Source organism: Chelonoidis abingdonii, chromosome 11, assembly GCF_003597395.2.
Source record: "Chelonoidis abingdonii isolate Lonesome George chromosome 11, CheloAbing_2.0, whole genome shotgun sequence".
In the NCBI taxonomy this organism is placed as follows: domain Eukaryota; kingdom Metazoa; phylum Chordata; order Testudines; family Testudinidae; genus Chelonoidis; species Chelonoidis abingdonii.
In genome coordinates this window covers 58278872-58297270 of record NC_133779.1, presented here as the reverse complement: position 1 = coordinate 58297270, position 18399 = coordinate 58278872, and the positions used below count along the sequence as shown (strand labels likewise).

At 54.6% G+C, this 18399-nt stretch overlaps 1 long non-coding RNA gene and 1 pseudogene across 1 annotated transcript in view; both read right to left on the bottom strand.

Annotated features, from left to right (window-relative positions):
• LOC142047541 (uncharacterized) overlaps positions 1-18399 on the bottom strand; it is a 403753-nt gene that overhangs the window by 215559 nt on the left and 169795 nt on the right. The window lies entirely within an intron of this gene.
• LOC116819728 (kallikrein-15-like) lies at positions 859-6620 on the bottom strand (annotated as a pseudogene).

The following is an 18399-nucleotide window of genomic DNA, read 5'->3' as shown; positions in this document are numbered from 1 at the left end:
AGATTTTGTTGCATTCCGAACTTTTCACACAGAATTTTCCAGTGAAGAAAGGTTTTGCTGAGATCAAAGTCTTTCACTATTTTCAAGTGTTCCTAGGAAATAAAAGTTTTTGTTACATTCAAAATTGTTCACTTTTTTATTCTGTTTTTCAGGAAAAAATGTTTTTGTCGAGTTACACTTTTTTCACTTTTTTACCTCATGCTTCTGATAAAACAAATTTTGAGTAAATTTTTTTCACTTTCCCCCCCTTTTCGCAGGTGAAAAAAAGATTGTGTCACATTCAAAGTTTTTCACTTTTTTACCCCCAAAATTTTTTTTAGCTAATTCTCCCCACCCCTTTTTTCTAGTGGAAAAAACATTATCTTGCATTCAAAATCTTTCACTTTTCTTCCTGCTTTTCAGCAACAAAATAATCCCAGCAAAATGGGGTTTTTCTGAATGTTTTTTTGTGTGGCAATTCCTCAGTCAGTTTTTTACTCTTTCCTACATTTTTTCCCAGTGGAAAATACTGGGGGGAACAAAGCTTTTAAAAAGGGAGAGAAAGTGAAGGAGAAACAGCCCACACCCATTTTCTCTCCCATTTTAGACTTTTGGGGAGGAGGCTGACTTGAAAATTGAAAAAAAAATAAAATGAAAATGCAAAAGAAACGTTGGGAAAGAGGTCGGTTTTGAGCATTTTCATCAAAAAATGGGGAACGGAAGTGAAAAAAATTTCCAACAGAATTTAAAAAATAAGCAATTTTCTTTCAAAGTTATTGAGGGAGGGAAAAACCACTCGTGAGCGGGAGCACCGGACGCACAGGTGAAGGCGGGGGGAGGAGATGCTGAGGTTCAAGGGGGTGAAGCACCTGGTTTATTCTGGGGTCCCAGTCACAAGCAGATGGGGGCTCAGTTTGCCCACATGGTGGCCAGCAGCCAGTCGTAGTATTTACAGACGTTCGTGTAAACGCTGGGTTTCATGGTGGAGATGCAGGGCACGTCGCCCCAAGACACGATGCCCTGCAGCTTCCCATTACACACCAGCGGGCCGCCGGAGTCGCCCTGAGGAACCCACAGGGAAAGTGTCAGAAAACGAGGACAGGACACATGGGGTCACAGGAGATGTCTCCTCACCTCACAGACCAGTCTCCTGCACCTTCTCAACACAGTCCCTCAGTGATCCCCCCAGAGACTCCCCCTGCACCTCACAGACCAGCCCCCTGCACCATCCCATCACACCTGCTCAGTGACCCCTCCAGAGACACCCCCTCACCCCACACACCAGCCCCCTGCAGGTGTCCACTGCACCCCCTCAGTGACTCCCTTAGAGACACCCCCTCACCTCACCGACCAGTCCCCTGCAGGTGTCCACTGCACCCCCTCAGTGACCCCCCCCAGAGACACCCCCTCGCCCCACAGATCAGCCCCATGCACCATCCCATCACACCCCCTCAGTGACCCCCCCCCAGAGACACCCTCTTGCCCCACCGACCAGCCCCCTTCTCTGTCCCATCACATCCACCCTCACCTCACAGGAATCCGTGCCCCCGCCCTTCAAGCCTGCACACACCATGTTCTCGTTGACATGCCTGGGGAAGTCGGCCGTGCACTGCTCATCGGAGACAATGTGGATCATGGTGCAGTAGAGGACGATGGAGATGTTTTCTGGAAGAGACGGATTGGCCATCATTAGCACAGGCACTCAGGGATGGAGGCATCAGCCTTGGGCCCATCTAACCCAGTATCCCGTCTCTGAGATGGATGGCGTTAGAGCCAGCCCACAAGAGATGGGGGATGATCTGCCCAGCCACACCTCCAATTACAGCTCCTCCTGGAATCCCAGAATCTGGGGAGATGAGTGTGTATGGAGATAGATAGATAGATAGATAGATAGATAGATAGATAGATAGATAGATAGATAGATAGATAGATAGAGAGGGTGTGTGGGGATAGATAGATAGAGAGAGAGAGGGAGGGAGAGAGAGAGAGAGAGAGTATGGGGGAATAGATAGATAGATAGATAGAGGGGGTGTGGGGGGATAGATAGATAGAGTGGGTGTATGGGGATAGATAGAGAGAGGGTGTGGGGAGATAGATAGATAGATAGAGGGGGTGTGGCGGGATAGATAGATAGCGGGAGTGTATGGGGATAGATAGATAGAGTGAGTGAGTGAGTGTATGGGGATAGATAGGTAGATAGGTAGATAGATAGATAGATAGTCAGTCTCCCCAGTTACTAGTTGTTTGTTTCACACACTAGCCAAGGATCCCTGGAGGTGGCCAGTGCGGGGGTAGGGGCCTGCAAACATCACTCGAATATCTCCAGTCCCTCTGACCCCCCTGCCTTGGGCACCCTTTCCCCCAGCAGCATGCCCACGGCTTCCCCGCCCCCATGCCCACAGCTTCCCCTTCCCCCACCCCGTGCCTATGGCTCTGAGACAGCCACCCTCCCTGCCCAGATCCTGGCCTCCCTACCAGGGGCGTTGAGAGCAATGCCCCACCCCGACACCGAGCACAGCTCGCCGGGCTCCGCACACCGGGAGGCCAGGCCCAGCGGCTGGACGTAGCGGTTGAGCCTGGCCGGGGTCTGCAGCTTGAGCAGCATAATGTCGTTGTCGTGGGCCGTGCAGTTGTAGCCAGGGTGGATGATGCTTTTGGCCACAGCTTTGTACTGCTCGGTCCCCTCACGGACATACAGGTTGTAATCCCCCAGGCGCACGTGGATGGGGCTGCAGGGGAAGCAAAGAGCTGGATTCACCCATCAGGCCACTGCCCCAGGACTGAGACACCTGAATCTGGCAGGGTCTCAGCTTTCTGTTAAAACAAAAATTGCCTTTCTAGCCCTTGTCATTTTGGAGAAAAGGGGGGAAAGGTCTGAGTCTGCAGAGAGCCTGAGCCTGTGGCTGGAAGGGGGGTGGGAGCTGCACTGGGTGTATCCAACCCAGCAACACTGCCTGGTTCTGCTGAGAGCCTGAGCCCATCGCTGGGAGAAGGGACGAGCTACCTCATGTTTGACCAACACAGTGACACTGGCTGGGTCTGCAGAGAGCCTGAGCCCATCGCTGGGAGAGGGGGGAACTGCCCTGAGTGTCACTTCCACAGCGACGCTGCCCGGGTCTGTAACATAGCAGGTTTAAAACAAACAAAAGGAAATGTTTCTTCACACAACACACAGTCAACCTGCAGAACTCCTTGCCAGAGGATGTTGTGAAGGCCAAGACTATAACAGATAAGTTCATGGAGAACCAGAAGCTGGGAATGGGCGACAGGGGATGGATCAATTGATGATTCCCTGTTCTGTTCGTTCCCGCTGAGGCACCTAACACTGGCCACTGTCAGCAGACAGGATACTGGGCTAGATGGACCTTCGGTCTGACCCAGTCTGGCCGTTCTTATGTAACCCAAACCACACCCAGGCCCCACCCACCCCACACTCAGCCTCACCTACCCAGTCAGGCAGTGGGCTGCAGTCAGGACCCATCTACTGCTGATGAGGGTGGCACCGCAGTTGTACTTGGAGCGTTCGAAGATGGCTGCCTGCCAGGGCTGTGCATGGGGGTGACATGGATGTCCCCTGAGCTTTAAACTGCCCCAGGCTGCAACTGGAAAAATAAGATGCAGATATAGTGGCAGATCGCCATCACCCTCCTGGGATACTGGAGAGCAGGGACTGAGCTGGCTGAGCAATGCACAGGGGTGATGGCTGAGCAGGGGGACAGGCCCCAGCTGAGATCAGGGCCCCATGGCACCAGGCACTGCCCAGATACACAGCCAGAGATCAGTGCAGGGCAGCGCCACAGCCAGAAGTAGAAAAGCCAGGCACTCAGAGTGCCCATCTGCAGGACCCTCCTTACTCTTACGCAAAGCACGCAGCTGCGTAGGCACCAGGGAATTTGCTCCAGCCCTTGCCCCGCCTCTACCCCATGGCCCCAGCCCTGCTCTGCCCCAGACCCGCCTCTTCCCGCCCCTGCCCAGCCCCACCTCCACTCCTGATAGCTCTGCAGCAGGGCCGAGGCATTGCATTCACCAGCGTCAGGAGTGCAGCCACCCAGCTCCAGCCACACCGCTGGTGAGTGCTGAGGGGTGGTTCCCTCCTGCCCCCCAAGCCAGTCCTGCCCCCCACGTGGAGCCCTGGGGCCCACCCCCACGCTCCTCCCTGCAGACACCTGGGGCCCCACACACACCCTTGTGGGGGGCTGCCCCAGAATAGCTAGGGACAGCCCTGCCCATCTGGTCCTGCCCCCCCCCCTCCCCAGGCTGCCCGTCCTGCAGAGCCCAGGCCGGAGACTGTCCCCCAGGGAGCCCCACATCCAGCCCAGCTCCGGGGGTCAAGAAAGAGCACCTTTAACTCCGCCCTCCTGCCTGTGTGCCCTTAACTCTGTCCTTTTGTAGATTTCAGGTCCATATCTGATGACTGAGCTAGCGGGGAGATGTTAGATGGAGATGCCCGAGCTTGATGGAAGGGGATGAAATTGCAACACTACAAATTAAATATAGATTGTCCTTTGGTAGATGCAGACTGAGCCATGGCCATTACAGCCACGTATGCAATGGGGTGTGTAAATGGCACTGGGTCCCGGCCACGTGTGCGACAGGGTGTGTACGTGGTGCTGGGTCACGGCCATGTGTGCGATGGTGCGTGTACGTGGTGCTGGGTCGTGCCCATGTGTGTGTTGGGCTGTGTGACATTTTGTACCTTGGGGAAAAGCTCTGTAACCCCCATAATCCTCATTTATATATGTGTGATCTTGCATATAAATCAGGCCGTGTGAGGTATCGGGGAAAGGTTATGATCTGCTGAAAGACATTTCTCTATCCATATATGTATATCATTAATCCATACGAAGTTATGAGAATTGTGTTGTATGGTTGTCACTGAAATATGCTTCAGAGTAGCAGCCGTGTTAGTCTGTATGCGCAAAAAGAACAGGAGTATTTGTGGCACCTTAGAGACTAACAAATTTATTTGAGCATAAGCTTTTGTGGGCTACAGCCCACTTCATCGGATGCACGCAGTGGAAAATACAGTAGGAAGATATATACACAGAAAACGTGGCAGAGGGGCATTGCTGGCACATGATGGCATATGATGTGCCAGCAATGCCCCTCTGCCATGTACATTGGCCAAACCGGACAGGCTCTATGCAAAAGAATAAATGGACACAAATCAGACGTCAAGAATTACAACATTCAAAAATCAGGCAGAGAACACTTCCACCTCCCTGGCCACTTGATTACAGACCTAAAAGCTGCAATATTACAACAAAAAAACTTCGAAAACAGACTCCAAAGAGGGACTGCTGAACTGGGATTAATTGGCAAATTGGACACCAGTGAATTAGGCTTGAACAAAGACTGGGAGTGGATGGGCCATTACACAAAGTAAAACTACTTCTCCATGCTTATTGCCCCCTCCCGCAGTTCCTCACATCTTCTTGTCAATTGCTGGAAATGGGACATTTAAATTAGCACTACAAACCGTTCTTTTTCTCTCACCTTAACTGATCACTCTCCTTAGCGTGTGCATGGTAACAGCCATTGTTTCCTGTTCTCTGTGTGTATATATTATCACGCGCGCGCGCGCGCACACACACACACACACACACTAACCTGCAGCCCCCAGGAGCAGCAGGATGCTCAGCAGGTTCATGGGGCTCGGTCGCGGTGATGGGTGGGGCTAAGGGCTGCTGGCTCTGAAAGGAAGATGGAAAAGGGGCGTCACTCCTGGGGAACTGGCCCCACCCACTGCTACCTGCTCTGGGTCTGATGCCTGACTCTGTTGGACCTCCTGACAACTGGCCCAGGGGGGAATCCAGTGCTCATGGCTTGGCCCATCCTTAGCAGATCTGGCACAGGCCACATGGGCACTGGGAAAGGGGCAGAGACGTACCTGGCTATCCATCCATCCCATAGACACCCCTTCCATTCTTCCCCCTCGTCCCTCCCATAGACACCCCTTCCATTCTTCCCCCAGCCATCCCATAGACACCCCTTCCATTCTTCCCCCGTCCATCCCACAGACACCCCTTCCATTCTTCACCCCATCCATCCCACAGACACCCCTTCCATTCTTCCCTCCGTCCATCCCATAGACACCCCTTCCATTCTTCCCCCTGTCCATCCCATAGACACCCCTTCCATTCTTCCCCCCGTCCATCCCATATACACCCCTTCCATTCTTCCCCAGTCCATCCCATAGACACCTTCCATTCTTCTCCCTGTCCATCCCACAGACACCCCTTCCATTCTTCCCCCCATCTATCCCACAGACACCCCTTCCATTCTTCCCCTCGTCCATTCCATAGACACCCCTTCCATTCTTCCCCCATCCATCCCATAGACATCCCTTCCATTCTTCCCTCCATCCATCCCATAGACACCCCTTCCATTCTTCCCCGTCCATCCCATAGACACCCCTTCCATTCTTCACCCCATCCATCCCACAGACACCCCTTCCATTCTTCCCTCCATCCATCCCACAGACACCCCTTCCATTCTTCCCCCATCCATCCTATAGACACCCCGCCTTCCATTCTTCCCCCATCCAGCCCATATACACCCAGCCTTCCATTCTTCCCCCATCCTTCCAATCATCCATCTGTCCCATATACGCCTGTCCTCATTCCTCTATGCCTCCCCATCCATCCCGATAGATAGATAGATAGATAGATAGATAGATAGATAGATAGATAGATAGATAGATAGAGGGGGTGTGGGGGATAGATAGATTGATAGATAGTTTTGTATCCCTGCACACATTTCTCCAAGGAGCTGAGAGCTGTCTATAAATGATGGATGAGATTTCCCAAACACTCCCGCCCCCACGCACCTACCACCTGGGGTCCAGGAAGTGTCAGATGTGGGACCATCCCCCACCCCCCAACGCTCAGTCATAATGATCCCCTGCTCCCTGCCGCCAGCTCAGACCCCAGGGATTCCATCGTCAGCCTGGCCTCCGTGCGCCCAGTTCCCCTGCGGACCAAGTGGGGATGGAGTGGGTGAATTCCCCACCCCCCACATCCACCCCTGGAGACACCCCCACTCCCCCTCGCTCCTCAGCAGCGGACTGGGCTCCCTTACCTGGCCAGGGATCAGCACCAGACACTCGGCTCTGGAGGACACTAGCCAACGCCAGCTGTTGCCACCCTCCAGCCACCCTGCTTTTAACCACCCGCCCAGCCAGCCCAGGTGCCAGGGGCAGCATTCATGGGGCACCAGACGCCGGCTGGCCTCCCCACCCGCACCTAATGAGTAGCTGGCACTCTCTAATTAGCACTATTGCTAATCTGAATAACGAGGCTTCCAAGGGCTTCGCCCCAGCATCATCCATGGCATGGCTCACATGGCCAGAGAGATGAGCCGATACCAGCTGATGCCATGTTTACCAGCCGTGGTGGTGCCCAGAAACATGTCACGCATTTCTGGGCCCTGACTGTGATCTGGCAAAAGTAGGGAGTGCAGAGTTCTGCAGGGCTCTGGCTGGTATGCAGTGGTTTGGCAAAGCAGCTGTTCTCCTGGAGGGGATCCCTGTTTTCATTTTCAAAACAGCCTGTGGCTCTAGGGGTAGGGATGGGAAGATGACCTTGAAAAGGGGAAGCCAGAGTGAGCGACGCAGCAACCCTGCCTGGATCTGCCGAGAGCCTGAGCCCATTGCTGGGAAAATGGGGAGCTGCCCCAAGTGTGACCAACACAGTGATGCTGCCTGGGTCTGCCGAGAGCCTAGCTTCCGCCGTAGTCATAGGCGTGGGTGTCTCCAGCAGCCACCCGTCTAGCATGAGAGATATGGAACCAAGGATATGCTCGCTCCAGGGCTTTCCATGAGCAGCAGGACTACTCCGTTGATCTGGAGTTAAAGGAGGGGATGAATAATTGGAAGTGAATTCAAGAGTGGCTGGGGGACACAGCTGGGTGTAGTTCCTAGGCTGCTATGGGGCCCTGATCTCAGCTGGGGCAGGGCCTGTCTCTGGCTGTGTCTGGGAAGCGCCTGGCACAACAGGTCCCTAATCTCAGCTGGGGCAGGGACTGTCTCTCACTCTGTGGGGCCGCACCCAGCACACGGCTGAGTTTTCCAAAGCAGATGAAGGGTTTATGAGCGGCACTTCATGGGGCAAGAGCCTGACCCTGCTGAAGTCACTAGATTTGTCAGGGAGAACCAGGATTTCATGCCATGGTGTCTAATTCCCCTAGGCAACTCTGATTACCCCAGCCTAAATCTCCAGGCTCAGCCCCAAGCTGTAAAATAAGGGTGAAGGCCCGGCCCCATCTCAAGGGGGGCGTGCACCGGGGAGCGGTCGCAACCCACTTGCACGAAGTCTATTTGTTTCACTCCAGCGCCATCAGACAGTCAAGTGCTGCCACCTAGTGGAATGTTGAGGAGCTGCGCTGGGCCCCAAATATTTTCACAAATTCCAAAATGTTTATCCCAAAGTGGGATTAAACAGCCAAAATCTCGAAAATTTTCACCAGCTGAGAAAACCAAACATTGTTTTCGGTTCTGGCCCACAGACATAGTCTGTTTGGATCATTTCAAAAAGGGTTTTTTTTAATTTCGGGGCTCTCTTTTTTTAACCTGTTCACCGGGCTAATTCACTTAAGAACTAAATATGTTCACGGAGGATTGGGTCCATCAGTGGCTTCTCACAGACTCACAGGTCGTGCCCACTCGTGGCCCTGTGCGGTCCGTGGGGGGTTCCCCTTCAATAAGACAGCCCTTCTCAGGGGTCCACTCTCTCTCGGGGTCAGGCCCCTCCACCTCCCGGAGTCGCACCTCTCTGAGCCTCAGCACATCTGTCTCTGCCGTGGGCTCCCTCAGGGAGTCCACGCACTCTGGACCTCTGGGGCCTCCACTCCTGAAGGGGTTGATGCCCCCTGATCTCTAGCCCGGCGTGACTCTCAGCCAGTGTAAAACAGGAGGGTTTATTGAACATGTGAACCCAGCACAGGAAAATCTCCGGCCTCAGGCCTGGCCTCCCTCAACACAGCACATCCCAGTCTCCCCCGCACCCAGGCGGGCCCTGCCTGCTCCCCCTCTCCAGCCCAGAGCCCCCCTGCTTCCCAGTTGGGCATCTGATAACCCTGGCCCCAAGCCCCGCCTCTGTCCATTGCCGTCTCTCCAGGTAAACAGGGTGGCCTGGACCTCCTCTCCTCTCAGCCCCCCTCTGGCTGGAACTGGCTGCTCAGGTCACCGGGGTCCTCTCTTCCCAGCCCATTGTCCTCCCCCTGGCCAGAACCGGCTGTGTCTCCTGAGCTGGGTCTTTGGGTCACCAGGTCACCAGTCGCTGGGGTCTCCATCCTCCCAGCCTTCGGCTGGGGTCCCAAGTTCCCTCTCCCCTCACCTCGTTAAACCAGTAACGCCCGGGGACACTGAGTCCCACTCCCTCTGAATGCACCCCACCGGAAAACATGAAAAAAAATACAAGAAACGCCCCCACTCCAGGATGGGCAGGAATGGTGTCCTTAGCCTCTGTTTGCCAGAAGCTGGGAATGGGCGACAGGGGATGGATCACTTGATGATTCCCTGTTCTGTTCATTCCCTCTGGGGTGCCTGGCACTGGCCGCTGTCAGAAGACAGGATCTAGATGGACCTTTGGTCTGACCCAGTGTGGCCATTCTTATCTTCCTATGTTCTTAAAGTGCCATAGAAAGAGTCAGCTCAAGCCAGAAAAAACAAACTTTGTTTTGTTTTTAAAATGTCAAAATGAAACATTTTGATACTAGCACAACTTCCCACCCCACTCAAAATATTTTTTTTCAAATTGGAAGATTCATGGGAACCACCCCCGTTTACAAAGTTGCATTTTAAACAATTTAGCATTTTCAATGAATAATCATTTGGTCAATAAATTCCCCATTACCTGACTCCGTAACAGATTTCTGTGAGGCGTCTGATGTCACACACACAGCTATGACAATAACTGCTTTTTCCACCGGATAGCTGAACCAGAAGAAGAAAAATAGATTCCGGTCGACACAAAATGAATTCTTTTCCCATTTGTCAGTATTTTGTTTCATTTTCAGGTCCTCTAATTGAAACTGCTGTGAAATTCGAAACAAAAAAAGTGTTTCAATTAAAAAAAACCTCAAAATGTTCCAAAGAGTTGGAAATGACGAAATGCAACACTTTGATTTTTTTCTGTTTTTTTTCCCAACCGACACAATTTGGAGAATTCAACTCAAATTCTGAAAAGATTTTGATTGACCCAAATCTGCAAGATTTGGGTGAAAAAAAAATTCTGACCGGAAAATGTTCACTCAGTTGCAGTGGCAAATGCCAATTTACCTCTGAGCCCCTGGTGCAAAATGAATGGCCTGATTATTATGTATTATAGCAAGGCCTGCAAACTCCAGGCACAGACCAGGAGACCCTGTTAGGGTAAATAGATTTTAAACTGGCTAACTGATAGATCTCTTATCATAGCAATGAAGCGGAAGCTCCATTATTCCAACTTTCCATTGAGATTGGGCAGCTCTGTCCAAAAGCTCCACACTAGCTCATACACCAGATATTACTCCTGGGAGAATTCTGCACCACTCTGCATGCGCATAATTTATGTCCCCCGCAGATTTCTTTGCTGTCCCGCAGAAAAATGACTTTCTGAAGGGGGAAGCAAAGGGAAGCCACAAGAGCGGTCATGTGACCCTCCCCAGCAGTTTTGGGTGCCCAGGGCAGCTGGCAGGGAGGTGAATCACTGTAGGGCAGTGGGCAGGACTGGGGAAGACCCGGCTGCTGGCTTCTATCCTGTGCCAGGCTCAGCTGCTAGTCCCGGCTGGGCTGGGGAGGAGGGGACTTCCTCTTCCCCTGCACGGCATCCAGGGCCATAACAGACCCACCCCCAGATTTCTCCCCCAGCTGTAGGAATCTCTGCGAACTGCCCACCCATCCCTCTTCAGCTGCAGAGGGAGGGATCACTGTACGGGGAGCTGCTCCCCCATCTGTCCAACCCCCCATGCATCCAGACCCCATAGCACTCAGACCTGCCCATTGAGCCTCACCCCCTCTGCACCCAGAATCCTCCCTGACAAGCCCCACGCCCCCTGCACCTGGACCACCCCAATGAGCCACCTGCACCCAGATCCACACCCCACTGAGCCCCAACCAGCTGCACCTGGATCCCCACCCCACTGTGCCCCACTCCCCCCTAATCTGGACACCTCCCACTGAGCTCTCCACACCCAGCCCCCCCACCGAGCTCTATCCACCCCACACCCAGATCCCTCCCTGCTGAGCCCCAACCACCTGCACCAGGACCCCCCTGCAGATTCCCATTACCATTGCACCCAGACCCCCAACAAGCCCTTGTGCATCCAGATCCCTCTCCTCCCACCCCACTCGGATCCCCCACTGAGCCTCTCACATGCAGCTTGCCCCACACTGAACCCTCTCAACCCCCACCTGGATCCTCCCTCACTCAGCCCCTGCACACTTGGATCCTGCCTTGCTGAGCCTGCCTGCCCACACCTGGTGCACCTGGCACGGAGAGGCAGGGCCCTGGGATGTTTCTGGGGCAGGCCCGGTCCTTGCGCTGTGTTAGGGATGGGTGCAGCTTCCCCGCTGAGTCCACACTCCCTCTGGTCTTAAATTCTCCTCCACCAACCAGATCCATAGCAGACCTAGAGCAATGCAGCCACTTACCTCAGTGGTGTTATGTATCAGAGGGGTAACCGTGTTAGTCTGGACCTGTAAAAGCAGCAAAGAATCCTGTGGCATCTTATAGACTAACAGACATTTTGGAGCATGAGCTTTCGTGGGTGAATACCCACTTCGTCAGATCCATGTAGTGGAAATTTCCAGGGGCAGGTATATATATGCAACAAGCTAGAATAACAAGGGGTTCGTTCAATCAGGAGGTGAGCGTTTTCTAGCAGCCTGGAGTGTTGAAACCAAGGAGAGGAAACTGGCGTTATTGCAAGCCATCACGTCATTTTGGTTTAATCCTGAGCTGATGGTGTCAATTTGCAAATAACTGAAGCTCAGCAGTTTCTCTTGAAGTCTGATCCCTGAGTTGGATTATGATGGCTACCTTAAGGTTCCATATAGCGTGCCAGGGATGTTGAAGTGTCTCTACAGGTTTTGTATATGCCATTCCTTATCTGATTTCTATTGTCCATTTATTCTCTCCGTAGGGACTGTCCTGTGTCCGATATCTGATTGGCGAGGGGCCATTCTGGCATATGATGCGTATATACATGGTGGACGTGCAGTATCGTGAAATGAACCAGTGATGGGATTGAGCTGATGGTTTAGGTCCTGTGATGGTGTCGCTGGTGTAGATATGTGGGCAGAGTTGGCATCGAGGTTTGTTGCATGGATTGGTTCCTGAGCTCGAGTTACTATGGTGCGGTGTGCAGTTACTGGTGAGAATACGTTTCAGGTTGACAGGTTGTCTGTGGGCGAGGATTGGCCTGCCACCCAAGGCCTGTGAAAGTGTGGGATCGTTGTCCAGGATGGCTTGTAGATCCCTGATGATGCGTTGGAGGGGTTTTAGCTGGGGACTGTATGTGATGGCCAGTTTTCACACCTCAACTGCTAGAACAGGGTCTAATCCTCCCTGATTGAACTACCCTTGTTATCTCTAGCTTGCTTGCTAGCATATATATACCTGCCCCTGGAAATTTCCACTGCTTGCATCTGACGAAGTGGGTATTCACCCAAGAAAGCTCATGCTCCAAAACGTCTGTTAGTCTATAAGGTGCCACAGGATTCTTTGCTGCTTTTACCTCAGTGGGTTCAATGAAGAGCCTGTCTTATTGGCACTGGCCCCTAAACTGGCCCCCAGCCCCCACAGCCGCCCCCCTTGGCTGCCTCTCTGCCACCAGCGTCCAACCCCTGACAGGTGGGACAGTCCTCTCAGACATATAGACCGACCAGCCCCATTTGCATAGACACCCTCCCCCTACACACACACAGTTGGCTAGGTGTCTGTCTGTCTCTCTCCATAGACATGCCGCATTAGCTAGCTAGCTATGCCCATTATACACCTGCACCTATCTGCCCATCTATCTCCACACACACCCCTCACCTACCTACCTATCTCCATAATTCACCCCATCTATCTAACCCACATGCCCCCTCTAGCTCCATAATACACCCCTTATCGATCTGTCTATCTCGGTACACACGTCTGTCTATCCATCCATCCCCATAACACACCCCATCCCCCGACACACCTCTCATCTCTCTGAGCGCTTCCATCACATTTTCCCTTCCCTGATTCTGCCCTTCCATGGACTAGCTGGTTCCCTGGACACAGAGAAGGCGGCAGGTCCAGCAGCAGGAGGAGCTGGTCCTGTCTACACTGCAGAGGAGGCAATCTAGGCATATGGGGGGAGGCGAGGAACCAGACTGGGGCCTGTCATCATCATTTACTGTCCAATCGCCAGCTACTTGGCAATTCCCCAGCCCTGGGCCCTGACGGGCCTTAGAGAGAAGCCTGCACTGGGCTGCGCCATCGGAGGGTTTGTGTGCGGTGCCTGGGAGGAAACCGATTCAGGAAAACAAAGCTCAGAGTGGATGGAATCAGGATTTGAACCCAGCTCTCTGGGGAGCAAGGAGCCAGGGCCTTACCACTCAGTCCCAATGAGAAAGTGCCTTAAAAAGCACCACATTCAACAATCATCAGCAATGGGACTGAGGGGCTGCAGGTTGGAATTGAGGTGCATCACTGGGGGAGGCTGCAGTTTTGGAGGCTGAGGTTCCTGGTCTGAAATGGGGGGCTGCGGGTCAGGAGTGAGGTGCATCATGTGGGGGGGCTGCAGCTTTGGGACAGAGCTGTTTATGTGGTGTCTTCCCTTGGGTGACTTTCTGCCTTTTTTTGAGGGTGGGGGGCAAGAGGCAGGTGATTTAAGACAAACTTGGCTCCAGGGTCTGCATCAGCTGGAACATTTCTGTGCAAAACAGTCTTTTGGGAACAAGGGAATGGAGCACATAGGGCCACATGGGGGCAGTAGACCCTCAGGAATGAAAATTAAATGGGTTTATTCCCTGAGCTATGGACAGGTCACAGAGCTGGAGTCCTAGAGGGTTGTGGGAAAATCTGGGCTGGGAGGGAGGGAGGCTTTCTGCAGACTCAGGCAGGCCTCACTGCGCTGGTTACTCTTGGGCCACAATTGACAGATTTGCTCTGCACCTGTCGTTACTCCTGCTATTACTGTTAGGGCAGTGCCAGGAGACCCCAGCTGAGATCAGGGTGCTGCCCAGACACAGCGAGAGACAGTCCCTACCCTAGCTGAGATCAGAGCCCCATTGTGCCAGGCGCTGCCCAGTCACAGCAAGAGACAGTCCCTACCCTAGCTGAGATCAGAGCCCCATTGTGCCAGGTGCTGCCCAGTCACAGCGAGAGACAGTCCCTACCCCAGCTGAGATTATGGCCCCGTCATGCAGTTGTTCTCAAACTTTTGTACTAGTGACCTCTTTCACATAGCAAGCCTGTGAATGTGACCCCTAGGGTGATCAGACAGCAAATGTGAAAAATCGGGATGGGGTGGGGGGTAATAGGAGCCTATATAAGAAAAAGACCCAAAAATTGGAACTGTCCCTATAAAATTGGGACATCTGGTCACCCTAGCGATCCCCCTTATAAATTAAAAACACTTTTAAATATATTTAACACTATTATAAATGCTGGAGGCAAAGCAGGGTTTGGGGTGGAGGCTGATAGCTCACGACACCCCCATGTAATAACCTCATGACCCCCTGAGGGGTCCCAACCCCCAGTTTGAGAAGCCCTGGTGTTGTGCCAGGCGCTGACCAGACACACAGCAAGAGATGGTCCCTGCCCCAGCGGCGATCAGGGCCCTGTTGAACCGTGTGCTGCCCAGACAATCCCTGCCCCACAGCTTGTCTGAATAGACACAGCATGGTGGTGGGTAAACTGAGGCCCCCAAAGGGTCACCCCAGCAGGTCACAGTGGGACAAGGCCAATGCGGGTCATAATGGGGCTAAAACACCATCCGCCTGGCCCTGCCCCTCAGCTGCAGAAACTCCCCACACCCCACTAGACCTCACCCTGCTGCGATTGTAGCTGACACTCACTGCCCCTCTGCAGTGGTGAGGGGGCTGGGCTGGCCAGGTTCCCTTCCTGGGGAATGGTTACAGGTTGGAAGTGGGGTTGGGGTCAGTCCAGTCAGGTGGGGCTGGGGCAGATTTGGGATTTGAGGGGTTGAGGCACGAGGGACGGTAAGGCCTGGCTCGGCATAAGGGGTCACTGGGGTCAGGGTGGTGCTGAAAGGGAGGGCTCAGGGTAGCAGGGGAGTGGGGCAGGTGTGGGGTGGCATCAGAGGCTGGGGGTTGGCATGTATTTGGGGTCACAGTTGAGGTTGGTGGAGGGTTTGGGGTCAATGGGGGGCTTAGGTTTGGGAGGGGTGTTGGTGGAGGGTTCAGAGGGCTCAGGATTTGGGGTCACAGATGGGGGACATAGGTCAGGGGCTGAGGTATTGGAGGGGGAAGCTGGGGTGCGGTTGTGGGGGTCAGTATATGGGGGTCGCAGTTAGGGTTGTGTTGGGGGTCAGGATTTGGGGGCATAGCTGGGAGGTCTGGGGGTAAGGGGTTTGGGTCACAGCTGGCACTGGGGGGGCAGTCTCAGTCCGTGAGAAGGGGGAGCCCTGACTCTGACCCTGCTCCCCCCAGCCTCATGGATCCCACCGAGAACCCCTCTCTGCCCTGGGACACAGACAGCGCCAGCTCCAGCAAGCTGGGGGACAGAGCCTGGGGGGCCGGGGCAGGGCCGGTGGGGGCCAGCAGCCTGCACTGTAGTCTGGAGGAGCTGCTGGCCCGACGGGAGTTGGGGGGGCGCCAGGAGGCCAAGCCACGGGGCAGCCGCCCCTGCCGGTGCCCCCCTCCTGCCCCCCTGGGCCCAGAGGGCAGCGACGGGGACACCTCTGACAGTGGGGCCGAGTCACCCGTCTGCATGGAGCCCCCATGGGCGCCCGTCCTCTGCCAGCATGTCGCCGGCACTGCCACCGCGCAGGTGGGGGGGGCTGGGATTAGGAGTGCTGGGGGGTCAAAGGGGTTCCAGGGATTGGGATCCCTGGGGTCAAAGGGGGCACTGGGCTTGGTGGGCCCTGCCTTTAAAGGGGTCTGTTATCTGAGCCTAGTCGGGGGGGTTAGTGTCGGGGGTCTCTGGTCCATACCTGGTCAGGAAGCTTGGGTTGGGAGTCTCTGGTCTGCCCGGTTGGGGGGGCTGGGATCAGGGGTCTCTGGTCCATGACCAGTTGGGGGAGGCTGAAGTCAGGAGTCTCTGATCTGTGCCTGGTTCTGGGGTCAGGAGTCTGTAGTCTGTAGTCTGTGCCCAGTTGGGGGTGGGGGGTGGGATTAGGGGGTCTCTGTGCCTGGTTCTCATCTCTGCCCTCTGCCCCCAGCTGTGGTGGGTCACCCCTCGTGGGAGCGACTGGGTGTCTCTATACGAGCTGCGTCTGCAGGAGCCCAGCGGGACCCGCAGCCAGTGGTTCTGTGCCCAGGCGCCCGAGCGGCTGCAGAACCTGAGCCCTGGGACCCAGTACCGGATCTGCGTGCGGGCCCTCAATGCAGCGGGCCCTGGACCCTGGAGCCCCCCCTACACAGTGAGTGGGGGCGGGGGGACATCAGGACCTGGAGGCTGGGTGCATGGGGGAGCTGGGTGTGCAGAGTGGGGGAGGCTGAGTGCATTAGGACTGGGTGCATTGGAGGGATGAGGGGCTGAGTGCACTGGGGGAACCAGGAGCAATGAGATGGGGGAGCTGGGTGCCCAGGCTCAGCCCCTCAGGGTGCCCTCCCCCCAACCCATCTCTTCTCCGTTGCAGTTTGCCACGGTGCCTCGTGCAAAGGAAGCCATCCCCGTCATGGTCACCGTGCGGCGGCGGCTGGATCCCCGCAGGAAAACGCTCTATTTACCTGGCCCCTAGAGGGTGCCATGGGGTGGGAGGATGCCATGGAAATAAAGTGGGGGCATCCATCTGACTCATGCATTCCCTCCTTGCAAGCCAGGACCTCCCCAACCCCCCTAGTGCCCAAGCCCATGGGGCCCATCCCCAGCCCAGGGGTCGCCTGCTGTCATACCTGGGCTTTCCCAGGAGACCCAGCCATGGGGTAGCCCCAATCCCTCCCCATCTCTGCTGGGGCCTCCACACCAGCTGTGGGCACCTAGAGCATCTCCTATGGCACCCACCCATGGGGGGGACCTCCCTCAGGGCTGCAGGGAGAGGAGCCCAAACAAACCCCAACCTGGGGGTGAGAATCTGCCCAGAGTCAGGCAGGGTTTAGCTCCACTTGTAGGACAGGGACGAGTTTCTTGACCCCTGTGAGAATCAGCATTGCAGCGCGTAATCATAGAGTATCAAGGTTGGATGGAAACACAGGAGGTATCTAGTCCAACCCCCTGCTCAAAAGAGGACCAATCCCCAGACAGATTTTTACCTCAGTTCCCTAAATGGCCCCCTCAAGGATTGAACTCACAACCCTGGGTTTAGCAGGCCAGTGCTCAAACCACTGATGGAAACAAGGTGGAGGTGATTGGCCTTGCCCATGGAAACCCCACTTCCTCCTCCTCTGTAATGGTTCTAGACTCACCACACATCCCACCTGGCAGGTTCCTTCCCAGGGAGGTTTAGAGCCAAGACATGACCAGGATGGGGATGTTCAGCTGACAGATCTTAGCCGACGCTCAGCTCCACCCCCGGTTCCCTCGACCCCGGCCGACGCTCAGCTTCACCCCCAGTTCCTTTGACCTATATCGGCTCCATCCCAATTCACTTTAAACTGGCTCCTGGTGCTAGTGGGATGGAAACACGACGGTTTCCATAGATCCAGGAGTTCTAAGGTCAGAGGGGCCCATTTCATCATCCAGTCTGCCCTCCTATATATCCCAGGCTGGAGAATCTCCCTGTTACCCCTGGATCACCACCCATAATGCAGGTTTGATTGAAGGATCTTCCAGCAGGGTCCTCGATCTGGATTGGAAGACCCCAAGGGTTGGAGACTCCACCCCTGCCCTGGGGAGTTTGTTCCAATGGTTACTTACCTGCACTAGGAAAAATCTGTCTGATTGCTAACATTCTCCTTCACATGTGAGCAAAGGGGGTTACAGGGCCTTGATATACCTCGTGGGGGCAGGGGGTATATGGGGCATCTCTGGGGTGATGGGGGTTTATATGGGGCCCTGGAGTGTCTGCAGGGGGAGGGAGGCTACATGAGGACTGAAGTGTCTGGGAGGGGGGCAGGGGGATATACAGGGCCCTGCTACCTCTGCAGGGGTTATACAGGAACACACATTGAGGGGTAGGGGTTTACAAAAAGCCTTGATATGTCTCCAGGAGCAGGTGAGTTTATATAGGGCTCTGGCATGTCTCTTGGTGGGGGGGTTATACAGGGCCCAGCCTGGTTGGGCTCCAGCACTGGGGTGGTCAAGGGGCAGATGCCCATCAGCCACAGATCTGAACCCCTGCCTG